Raw genomic sequence first — 12,727 nt, 5'->3', positions numbered from 1 at the left:
CATGTTGCGTATAAATCTTCCCACTAATGCTGCATTATCTTTATTATAAGGCTGCTGCATGACTCAATAAGCCGCGGCCATGTACTGCACAATATTTGTCCAGGCAACGACTATTGCAGCAAACAGCCTAAATTCAAAGAAATCCAGTTACAGTAAATTTTCAAACCTATTACGTGCTTGCCAAGCAACCACCTGTGTTGTTTAGGAATGTGTTATTGAAATAGATCTAGAAGTTGTTTTGTATTTTATAAGATATATAGGGGTGGCATAGTGGTTAGCGCTGCTGCCTCATAGCGCCAGGGTCCTGGGTTTGATTCCAGCCTAGGGGTCTGTCTGTGTGGAGTTTGCATGTTCTCCTCATGTTCAAGTGGGTTTTCTCCAGGTACTCCGGTTTCCTCCCACAGTCCAAAGATATGCTGTTCAGGTTGATTGGTCACTCTAAATTGCCCTGTGAGTGTGTGTGGTGCCCTGTAATGGATTGGCATTCCATCCAGGGTGCAGTCCTGCCTTGCGCCCTGTGTCTGCTGGGTTAGGCTCCAGCTCACTGCAACCCTGTAAAGGATTAAGTTGTTAATGATAATGGATGGATGGAGATATATATTTAAATAGTTAAAGTTTCAATATCTAATTTTGTACCCTTTCATTTTTAATATCTAATTTCATACCCTTAATTTTAATGAATAAGCAATGAGAAGACGCAGACTCAGGACATAGTGCAGGAGACACTTTTCTACACAGAGTGTGGAGTGTTTGGAAGGGGTTACCAAGCCACGTTGTTGCTGCTGAGTCACTGGGATGAGCCAATAGACCCAGTTCTGGGATCAATCAGCTACTTGGATCCAGACAAGCATTAATGGGCCAAATGGCCTTCTTTTGTTTATTACTTTTATTTTTAATGTAAAACATTGAACTAAGCAATCATGTGCTGAGCCTGAGAAGGGGGCGGAGGGGCCACTAATTGTGTCCATACCTATACCTAACATTCAGATGTATAATGAAGCAATAGTGACACTGTGAGCTCATCCCTGATAATGCATCACATGCTGGCTTTATTTGTTTGTGGCAGCTCTTTATAGTTATGTATTTATTAAAGTACATAGGTCCAAATCTACTTTTTCCCCAGATTTACTTATTTTGTTTTAATTTGGATGATGCTAAATACAAAAAAATGCATTGGCTAATATCACACGAAAACATTTTAAATAAACAAAAGGGTGAGTATTATACCAGGTTCTAGTATAGGAACATTTATCCCCAAAGCTCCCCTAATGTGATTGGTCCTTAGTTGGCAAGGCATTGCATGATGTTTCAATGCCTTTTCATTTTTACTTAAGGACTTGCCCCTTGGGTAGCCTCTTTACATTGAATAACAATGACTCCCTTTGCAGATACTATTCCTTGGTATTCTGTGTTGCCAGATTTTCCGTGTGTGGTCTCCCTGAATTTGTCAGTTGCTATGTTTCTATAATTGCCCCATTGGGTCTAACATTAACACCTGTTCATATGCTCATCCTCTTAAATCCTGTTTCCTTGCAGCGAGCATCATAGGCCACTATATTTTATCTGTCATCTTATCAATTATTTACTTACAGCATCAAGGGTATGACTTGTCGACTTTAAAACTTCAGTATAGCTCTGCCCCTAGTGGATGTAAGAAATCTAACAGTAAGAATACCACATAGCTTTACAGTAAACTAATGTGATCCACCTGCATCTCCATCCATTTGCGTTTCTTTCCATTCGATAATGTAGATATTCTTCTGCCCGGTGGTGATGGCTGAAATGTAATGCTGGCTCCAGGGCCCAGCTTATTTTGCCTCCCCAGCGCATCAGCACACACAATGAATCTTTGTTATAAATCTCCATTCCCGACCTGTGAGGTTGCTGCGTAAAGGGAACAGAGTGCCCTGGACTGGATGTTCAGATGATTCATTCCAAGGGTTAGGTGGAAGTTGGTGCTCCAGAGGAAAAGCGATGTGACAGCTGTCGATTGGAGGAGAAACGGTTGCACTTGTTAACCAAGGGAGCGCGACTGAAGGTACAAAAGGGGACGTGGCTTGGTGATCTGTTTCTTTTGTTTATGGTTAAGAGAAACACTAAAGGACCAATAACTGTGAGTGTTTAGTGCTTGTGTGTTTTGTCGGGTCTAATTGTACTGTTTGTTATTATTAGACGGCTAACATGATCTGGAGTTGTTGCTACAGGCCAGCACTAAACTTGGACAACACTTCACAACATAAACGAATAAACTGTATTTCACCACAAGCACTTCAGCACTCACTCTGGACTTGTGATCGTGTATGTGCCTTTATGTGTGTTTTACTGTGTTTATTCCTTCAAAATTTGTTTATTCTTTGGGACTTTAAACCCTTCATTTGTAACAGCGCAATACACATTGCTGTGTATTGTCTGGGATTGTTCTTTGCGGTCACCAGACCGGGATTATAAATAAATGTATTGTTGGGACCGTGAACTTTGTTGTCTGTTTTCTGTAATGTAATCACATCAACACTACACCTGTGCACTGAAAACCTCTTTGTCAGAAATCTATTTATGACAAACAAGGAGGTTGTTTTTCTGCCCACATATTTATAGAAATTGTATAGATTTCATACAGAAAACTGAACTACCTGAAAAGCAGCTTACATTCATGATTGCTTTTCAATAAGTGAGTCTGATCATTGTAAGAAGGGGAATGGAATTATTTGAATAGAATGAAGAAGGCTGGCGCTCTCTAGAGAAGCTCAGAAGCCAGCTGAAGGCTTTAAAGAGAAATTCTAACAGCTCAATATTCAGAATGATCGCAAAAAAACAGAACATGAAAAAGAATGCACCGATGAATTATACAATTGAACCCTGATTAGAGGGCATTAACACTGTCATGTTGGGATGCAGGTGTGTGCTAGCAGAAAGACAAGGTCAACTACTAGGCTAATGCCTGAGAATTATTGCGATTTGAAACTGGTAAATTGTGGCTTTATTTACTAACATACAGGATTATTTAATAATTTGATTGTTGGTTATGCCTTTAAGACCTTGTTAACAAGATGTCAGAGTATGCTTGTGAAAACTGGTTGGTTCGTATTAATGCACCCTTTGTGGTCATACATTTTAAATACGTTTTTTAAAGAAACACCAAACTCTCTGCATTTCGCCTTTAGTCTCACATTAACGATGCCTTTGTGGGACAGTGAACCAAGGCTAGTTGAAATTATCTTCAGCAGCTAAGCTTGTGATGATGAACCTTGGGGAGCTTAAATTTCAAGTCGCAATAGCGCAATGAAAAACAAAAACACGGCAAGAACTGATAATGAAATAAGAATGATGTGGGTAAGATAATAATCCTTTTTTTTTAAAACCCTTTCCATCCATTTAATCCCTAAGTGCAATTGACAACTAGACATTGAGCTGCACTTGTATGAAAAAGACTGGTAAGTAGCTTTGTCAATTTATTTTACAACAACCATTTCAGAAAAGCTACCAATGGAAAAGATATTAGTAGTCTGTCAAACGTTTTAAACACCCTGTCTGCATTTTTGTGAAAAGCCATAGACCCGAACGTGAAAAACAATACTGATAATGGATTTTACAGTGAGTATTTCTGATTTAAAGAAGGCTATCAACTTATTTCTAAGGCATTTCCACCACAGACTCTAGAGGAGATAAAATGCATGGCTTCAATGCACAGCAGCATGTCACATTGTCCAATTTAGAGTTAACACTAAAAACAACTGGAAAAACTGGAAAGATTTAGCTTATATAACTTTTTTGTGCAATTTTTTTTTTTCTTCAGGTCATTTGATCTCCAAGGGATTTTCCAACTGCCTCTTAAATCAATGGGCTGGTAGTGAACCAAGAAATGTTTAATCAGTTGTCATTTTGTTGCATTCACATTCCAGTATCCTAGAGATAAAATGAGACAAAATGGCATCTCAGACCAGGCAAACCTGTTTATTTCAGGGGTTGTTTTCCACCAGACTGGATAAAATGAAGCCTAAAGGCTATAATGGCACCAGTCCAGCAGGGGGCCTAAACTGTGTCAGTTTTAGCAATCTGAGTGATCCCCATTCTCCAGCCCCAGCGGTTTCCTATCATGTGATGTTGCCCTTTGGTTGTTCGTTTCACTCCTTGTCAGCCCCTATTAAAATAATTGGAAGTGAAATGTTTTAATTTTTTTTTATATTCATATTTAGTTTACACATTAATTTGTCCTTCTCATATTTTCTTATTAAAAAGATGGCCGTTAGACCCTTTTCTGAAGGATACACACAGTATGAATTCTTGAATAAAACTATTATGAATTCACAATATGTGCCTTTGGGGCTCCAGAGAGCGTGATTTGAGGACTCCAGAATTTAAATTATAACACAGGAGACACATTGGGAATGTAGGCTACTGTAGGAATGCACAAAAAAATGGGAATGTAAACCACTGTACGGAAGCAATTACAAAAAAAACAACTTTTTTTGCTTGTAGGTAATTATATGCAGATAATTAAAAACATTGTTATTGGGTTTGTGAATACAGTATAACATGTATCATACAATATTTTCATTTGAAGGTATATATTTAAAGCTGTTGCTCAAGAAAACTAATAAAATACGTCCTTGCAATTTGGAAATTGCTTATGTAGAAATTAGCATTTTTGTGTTTTCTGTAAAGGGAAGATATTTAATTGAATGTTTATGCAAATAAATAAAAAATAAAAATAATATACCGCAGTGGAAATACTTAATCACAAAGACTGCAGTATTTACCGTCTTATTTCAAAACCTTAGTAAAATCCACATCCCTTTAACTCCCCTAACAGCAGGGCATGTATCTCTGCAGGGGTCTTCTTCTTCCCCTGTTCTGCTGATGTTCGAGTTTTCTCTCAACAGCTGAAATCCCGGTAGTCAATGCGTTTGGTAAAGAGCTGTATACTTACTGAATGTGCTGCTGGGTGGACTGTAGATGGGGTAGACATAAATAAATACAAATGCACACTCAATTGCACATACAGTAGCTTGCTGGAATGGTCAGTTTGTACAGTTAAGTGTGGTGTTTGTAACTTTGAATTTTGACTGCAAAAAGCTTTTAATTCCATCAGGGGTTTCTGGTGACTTAGAAAACCTCACCCTGAGATGAAATGACATCTTTACTGTGTATAAACAGCATTTTATTTGTTGTAATACATGATAACAGAATTACAAAGGGTGAATGAATGGCATAATTAAAAAATACAAGTTGGTATTTGTTTTGAAGTGCCTGGTACTATAGCACTACCAATGTCATACTGTATAGAGACAAATCAACTGAGCGGCAATTTTTGTTAATGCTGAGGTCTACTAATGGCACAGCTATAGCTTCTTCAGGGTAGATATCAGATTCAATAGTGTGTTCAGCAGATCTGGTTTTAAGAGAGCACTGACAAAAATATATATACATATTTTTAAAATGTACTTTATAAATTGTAACTAGCTTCTATCCAGGCAATAACAGTGTTCTTTAATCCAAAACAAACCGTGAAAAACGTTTTTTTTTTTTTTATACTTTTTATATACAGTTTTCCAAACAGGAACTAATGATGGTGTTAAAAAATAGCTGACATATACAAAAGCTAGAATAGAATATGCAGAATAATTACTGATTTAAGTCATGGTAAAAATATACTTGTGTATAATCCATTATGGTTTCTAGATATTTTTGCACTGAGCTAAACTTACACTTAAGGATTAAACACATGTCTTTCCAAATTCCAATTAAATACACTGAATATCATATTTTATGATGTGCACATGTTCCATTGGACTCTGTATAAAACCTGCAACATATTATTTTTTAAAAATATTTTCTTCCCACAATGTTTGTTCAAAAGGGATGGGAAATTAAATGCATTAACAAATAGGTATTCAGCCCTTTAGGAAGAGCTAAATGTGTGTGCTGCTGAAGTATAAACCCACAACGTATAATTTAAGCTTTTATTGCTTTATAAAATCACTGTTTTACCTTATAATTTTATGGTCACACACATAGCAATTTCAGGACATTCTGTGTTGTTTGTTTGCTTATTTGTGTAACAAGTTACGCTTTTATAAAATCATAAGTATGTAATTTGCAGTGGGTGTGTGATTCAACTTTTTTTTTCTAAGAAGGAGTCTTTAGAATCACGAAACACGGTAACTGGATTCATGTATGATCAGCAGTACTAAAATAACACATTTCTCATTAATTTTGCATTCATTCTACATTGAAATTCTCCTTTAAAAATAAAATCTAAGTTCATGTTTCTCACAAACCATGTTGTAGTTTGAATTGCACAATCCTATTGATTTGAACAGAGTTTATTCATGACCTTATTTTGGTAGCCATAGGGTTAAAGTCACCGATACGTGTGCAAATGCGCCCAAACCCTCAGCTCGGATGACGCAATGCTACCATTGTGGTGACGACCATTCATGAGATGTGTGTCATTTTTGCAAAAAATGAGGTCCCCAACCTTGAGTGTGCAGCAGGAAAGCAAAAGAGAAGATCAACCTACCCCTTGCTATATAAACCGGGTCCCACAATTGCCAATGCCGATGGTCTTAGCAGGTTGCCCTTGCCATGTGCACCACTATATTCCCCAGCACCGCCAGAACTGGTATGTTTGCTGAAGCAGCTGCAATCAGCTCTGATCATCTGTTAACAGCTAAAGCGATGGACATCCCGAGATCCTCTGCTATCTAAAGTGTGTCAGCAAGTGAGAGAGGGCTGGCCGCATATGAGCCCATCTGAGGATCCCTAAAGTAGGATAGTTGTACTTTGATAAGCATAACAAGCTGTGTGTAGAAGATGGCATCCTGTTGTGGGGGCTGAGAGTAGTTGTGCCGCCACAGGGCCGTCAAGCACATTTGGAAGAGCTGCACAAAACTCATCCAGTTATCTCAAGGTTGAAAGCCCCAGCTCGGGCCTACATGTGGTGGCCTGGATTGGACGCTGCTGTGGAAGAACTAGTGAAGTCATGTGAATTGTGTCAGCAGCTAAGGAAGAATCCGGCAGAGACTCCCATTTGCCCATGGGAATGGCCCGGCCGGCCGTGGACACAAATTCATATTGACTATGCAGGTCCGTTTTACGGGAGAGATGTTCCTTGTCATATAAGACACAGACTCCAAGTTGCTGGATGTGCTACCAGTATAGTTAGCAACTTCAGCCACTACCATAGCGTGTAAGGTACTGCATGCAGGCAATAAACATATGCATTATAAATATCATATGGGAGATACTGAAATTGAAGAAAGAAGTATTGAAAAAGACCTAGGAGTTTATGTTGACTCAGAAATGTCTTCATCTAGACAATGTGGGGAAGCTATAAAAAAAGGCCAACAAGAAGTGTTGAATTTAAACCAAGGGAAGTAATGTTAAAACTGTACAATGCATTAGTAAGACCTCATCTAGAATATTGTGCTCAGTTCTGGTCACTTCGCTACAAAAAGGATATTTCTGCTCTAGAAAAAGTGCAAAGAAGAACAAACAGAATTATTCTGGGTTTAAAAGGCATGTCATATGCAGAAAGGCTAAAAGAATCGAATCTATTCAATCTTGAACAAAGAGGACTATGCAGTGACCTGATTCAAGCATTCAAAATTCTAAAAGGTACTGACAATGTTCCCAAGGGAATTTTTCCACCTGAAAAAAGAAACAAAGACCAGGGGTCACAAATAGAGATTAAACAAGGGGCATTCAGAACAGAAAACAGGAGGCACTTTTTTACACAGAGAATTGTGAGGGTCTGGAACCAACTCCCCAGTAAAGCTAACACCATGGGATCCTGCAAGAATCTGCTTGATGAGATTCTGGGATCTAAGCTACTAACATCCAAATGAGCAGGATGGGCCGAATAGCCTCCTCTCGTTTGTAAACTTTCCTATGTTCTTATGTTCTTATGGTCAAAGAGCATTTATGACAGCTGTTTAGCATTCACGGCTTGCCACACCCAATCGTTTCGGACAATCGAACTGTTTTCACAAGTACTGAGTTTGAAGGCTTCTTATCTTTCTAGGCCTCACGCAAAAACAGCTGGCCTGTCTTCCGCTCAAATTATGTTTGGTAGACCTCTAAGAACCAGGTGTAACCTACTCAGGCCAAATATCCATGGTAGAGTCTTCCGTGGTTAGGAGAGGACAGTCAGAAAGTCCATCGGCCGGCATGAATGTTAGGCTCCACGGAACCCTTTTATACAAAGCGGATGTAACCGGTAACAATGTGGTGTCTGAGTTTGATCCAGATTCCAACACTGTGGCTGAAGAGTTAGACCCGGTAGTGCTATAAGGTCTCAGAGCAATCCTGTTCCATCTGATCCATGGGATCCAGTGATGACAAGGTGTGGAACTCCTATGAAGGCTGTATCCTTGAGCCCTAATCCAGTTAACTGCAGTCCCCTTGCAACGGTCTTCAAGAGTTTGTAGAGTGCTCTTATGTATGGATGTGTAGTTAGTAGTGGTGGGAAGGTATGGGCAGAATAATCCCTCTTCCCTTACCGCTAGAGACGGAGCAGTCTACCACCGCTAGAGGCGGGCAGTCTACCTCCGCTAGAGGCAGGCAGTCTACCCCGCTCTCAGTCAGAGTTTGTTTCATTGTAATCCTGTAATTATTGGGAGTTTCAGAGATCCAGTAATGTTCATTCTTAAGGGGGAAGGATGTGGTAACCAAAGGGTTAAAGTCATCAATACGTGTGCATGCATGCGGGTGCGTGGACATGGTGGGCGGAGTCAATAAAACAGTTCCATTCCTGTAACCTTGCACGTGCGTGTTTTCCCTCAGTGCTGCTGTTATAACACTTATCCTCCGTATATGCCCAGTTAAAGCCAGTTTCATGACTCAAATACAGGCCCAGGCTAGTTAAGGTCATTCACGTCTAATGATGGTTATTTCCCTCATCCCACACATCTGTTGCAAGATCATAATGTTTGCTTATTTGTTTGGATGGGTTTATGTCTATGTAAAGACCTTTGGAAAGCTACTGTATATAGCTGGGGTTTTTGCTAAATGTGTCACCAGTGTATCTGAACTCTCTTGTGCAAAACTGTTAAATTCTCAGTCTTTACACCTTCACTTGTGCTTGTGGTCTCTGAACAGACACAAAATGCCAGTTAGTATTAATTTGAGTTTCATTGTTTAGGTGTGGAAACCTGTCCACTGAGAACTAGGCCTATTCCACAAAAAAAGTGTTTTCATTTCAGCCTCCAATGACATCACAGACATGGTGCTGTGACCTACAGGGAACTTGAACACATTTCCATTGAGAACAGCAGGCGGTCCCATTGTAGATTGTAAATGTGCTTAATCACCCTGATTAGGATTTTGGCTGCTGATTGCACCATTAATTGTTCTGAGGGTTCAGTAAGTTTTGATGTATTTTTAATGTAACGAAATAATGAATAACAATGGGAGTTATTTTATTAGTTAGTTTATTCTCTTTCTCGTTCAAACACAGAGTTCAATGTCCCAATAATTACATGATGTACTGCCTGTGTGTGGTTGCCATGCTCTTCACTTACTCTGATCCAGATGGTCATGTGTATGCAGCACAGAAACAAAACTCCTTCAACAAACTTTGATTCACAGCACAGACATCACAAAGGAATATTCAAAAGGTGGCAATCTTACACAATGTTTTTTTTTTTTTTTTTCAGCACAAGACATTTAAATGATAGTTATAAAAAAAAAAAAAATCTATTTTTTATTTGAAAATTAGTCATTGTTGTTTGAAGTGATTAGATGGGTTCAGGTTGTTAGATTTCATTTTCAGTTCTGTCATTTTCAACAATCTGGAGTCAAAGAAGACCTAGATGCAGTGTACCATCAATCAGCAGAGTTTGCAATGAAGCACGGACGACACATCCAATGAGATTACACTATAATGCTCCCTCCTTGGATTTTGACATACTGTACTGCAGGGATCAGTGTTTCTAATGAACCAAACACTGTTGCCATGTCTAAGGGCTATGACACACAAGTAACTCTTTAGGCACAGTTGCATGTTTTGGAAACCAGGTTGCCCTTTTCACTAGTACCTAAATAAAATTCTGGAGTATCATGGTCCATAGTGGGATTCTGCCCATGTGGAATACCATTGCACTGACGTAAAACACCTACGCTACTCTATGCAGTATGTAATATGGTTTGCCTTATTTAAACTGTAAAATGAAAAGTAGTCAATTTCAGTTGGTTGTAGTTTTATATTAATCGTACAATTAATGCATATGCACTGCACTAGGAGTAATATGACACAATACTGCACCAATATGTCTTGTATGATGTTCTGCTGTTCCGTGTGGGTGCTGCTGAAGAAGATTTCTAAAAGAGGAAAGAGTTCAGGTTTAGTTGCTTGTCCCCTGGTTATAACCCAACACAAGTGACACCATTGATTTGCGGATTTGCAGCCTCCTTTAAACATTCTCTTTTCCAGGATAATATCTTCCACCCACCATTCAGTCTTGAGACAAGTATTGTCTTGTGCCTGGCCTGGTCACTCTTTAGTGTTGTATGTGTATTAATTCTATTCCTTCCAAACCAAAACAACTGGTTCTGTTCACACCTCATAGAAAACAGTGATGAGAAAGAAAAACATCACGTTGTCAAGCTGAAAGACCTTTTGCGACTGAAATTGCTCTATGATCTGTGTACGTATGTACTGACGTGTTAGAGCACTATAGGTAAGGACACAGCCGGCCACTAGAGGGCCCATGTCCTTATATTGCACTGTTCTGTCAAAAAAGAACAGATTTTTATTTAAAGAACTGGATCATGTAGTGTCACAGTTCTACAATAGACGTGGAGTTGCGGTTTTGTAACCTAATCAATTATTACCTATGTCTATACAGTAAAGTTAATAGAAAATATAAAAATAAATAAAATACTAGGAGCCTATAAGCCCTACATACTGCATAGGATTTACATATTTGCCCTCAAACAATCTTTGTGAGCAAATTCTTATCAGCTATTATTTCTGGACACTATTTCTGTTAGTATACTTAAATGACTTGTCTTTATTCATAAAGCATTAGTGTATCACAAATAAAACAGGACTATTATGTCCTGTCTTTGCATGTAATGTTTTCCTATTTTCCTGTTTAGCTCTGCATTACATGTACCTACTCTAGAATTGATAGGTGAAAGAGGGGGGTGACCAACCATTCCAGGCACATCTCTAAAGAAAGCATAAATCAGATCCTCCCGTAACTCTTGAGTGAAACCTGCCAAGAGCAGTGGGAGTGGACGTCTGCGCTGCCCGCGCTGTGACTTGTTAAAGACATTCTGCCTGTTCAGTCTGTAGCCCATCAGGCTGCCTCACAGGATCACAGACCGATAACTCAATTCAAGGGATTGATAGAAGATCCACTGTACACACACTCCTGTTGAAAACTAAAGCAGACAGGACCTTAGGTTAATATCACATCTTGAAGATCTGCAAAGTGTCCACTAACTTCATGCTGGTACTTTTATTGTGGCTGACAGAACTGCTCAAAGAAGACTTCACAAGCTGTAATGTTTTTAAGCGGCTCTGTTTATGTTTGTATTGCACTTTGTATTTAACAATATATACTATAATCTTTCTGTAAAGTACCGTAAATAAAATCTCACAAAAGGTAAATTATTATTATTAAATTATTATTATCAAAGAGGATGCTATATGTAAGCATTGCAAGGGATTGGTTGATTAAAAAAATGGAAAAGACAATGTAAACTAACTGGTTAGTAAACTAAGTAATTAATGTGAAGTGTTTGGGATTAAAAGCTAAAGGTGGGGTAATGAATACACTGGTAAATAATAATGGTGTGTTAAATAAGGGAGATTAAAAATAGTTAAATTGGTTTAAAATACTTATTGTGCAGAGACCATACATGGGGGCATTAGGACCCGGTAGTGGTTACAGGAGTCAGGAGCAACTCCAGGTTTATTTAATTGACTAATTAGCAGATTAATTATTAATGTTTAAAATGGTGTGAGTGGCAATGTTTCGTGTGGGTGATGGTAGGAGTTTGGTTAGGAAGTTGGAAAGTAAGCAGGGTATTGTGGAAACGGGCCATCGAATTATTGGAAAGGTATTTGGGATTGTGATTTGGATTGTGAATTGGTTTTGGAGATGAGGTAACAGGCTTAGCCTCCCTTGTTATTAGTTAGTAACTTAATTTGTTTAGCTAGGGCCCGAGGACAGGTTAGGTTTTGTTTTGTTTATTTTCTTTTTGTTGTAAATAATACACACACGCTACGGCGTTTTCTCACATCCTGTGTCATAAAGTGTTTATTTGGAGAAGGAAAAAAAGTGTGACCAGAGGGCAATATATATATATATATTACTGGAAAACCACTTACCTAGTTTATTGACTTCTTTCTGCTCTAATCATGCCCTCAGTTTTGAAAAAAACTGTTCTTTAGGAAATCAGCAATTAAACCAAAGAAAAAGGTGTTACATTGATTTATGTGAGCAGCCATCTACATATCACGATTCAGTCTTGTATATCTTTATGAATGCATCTGTAAAGTCAGCAAAGTGGCTAAAGTAATAAATCTTTTGAGACCTGTGATCGTATTTTGTTCCTGGCTGAGTGACACAACTTCAAAGACCCTGTCTTCAAATAATTGAGCTGTGCTGATGGACACAACTGAGGAGCTGGCAGCTGTTTTGGCAAAACAGTCTAAACCCAGAGGCCAGGATCAGAATGTAAATTGATGACACATAATAAGAATTAAACAGTCTTT

This window comes from Polyodon spathula, chromosome 1, assembly GCF_017654505.1.
Source record: "Polyodon spathula isolate WHYD16114869_AA chromosome 1, ASM1765450v1, whole genome shotgun sequence".
In the NCBI taxonomy this organism is placed as follows: Eukaryota; Metazoa; Chordata; class Actinopteri; order Acipenseriformes; family Polyodontidae; genus Polyodon; species Polyodon spathula.
The sequence above is the reverse complement of the archived record's forward strand: the minus strand, read 5'-3'. Positions refer to the sequence as shown.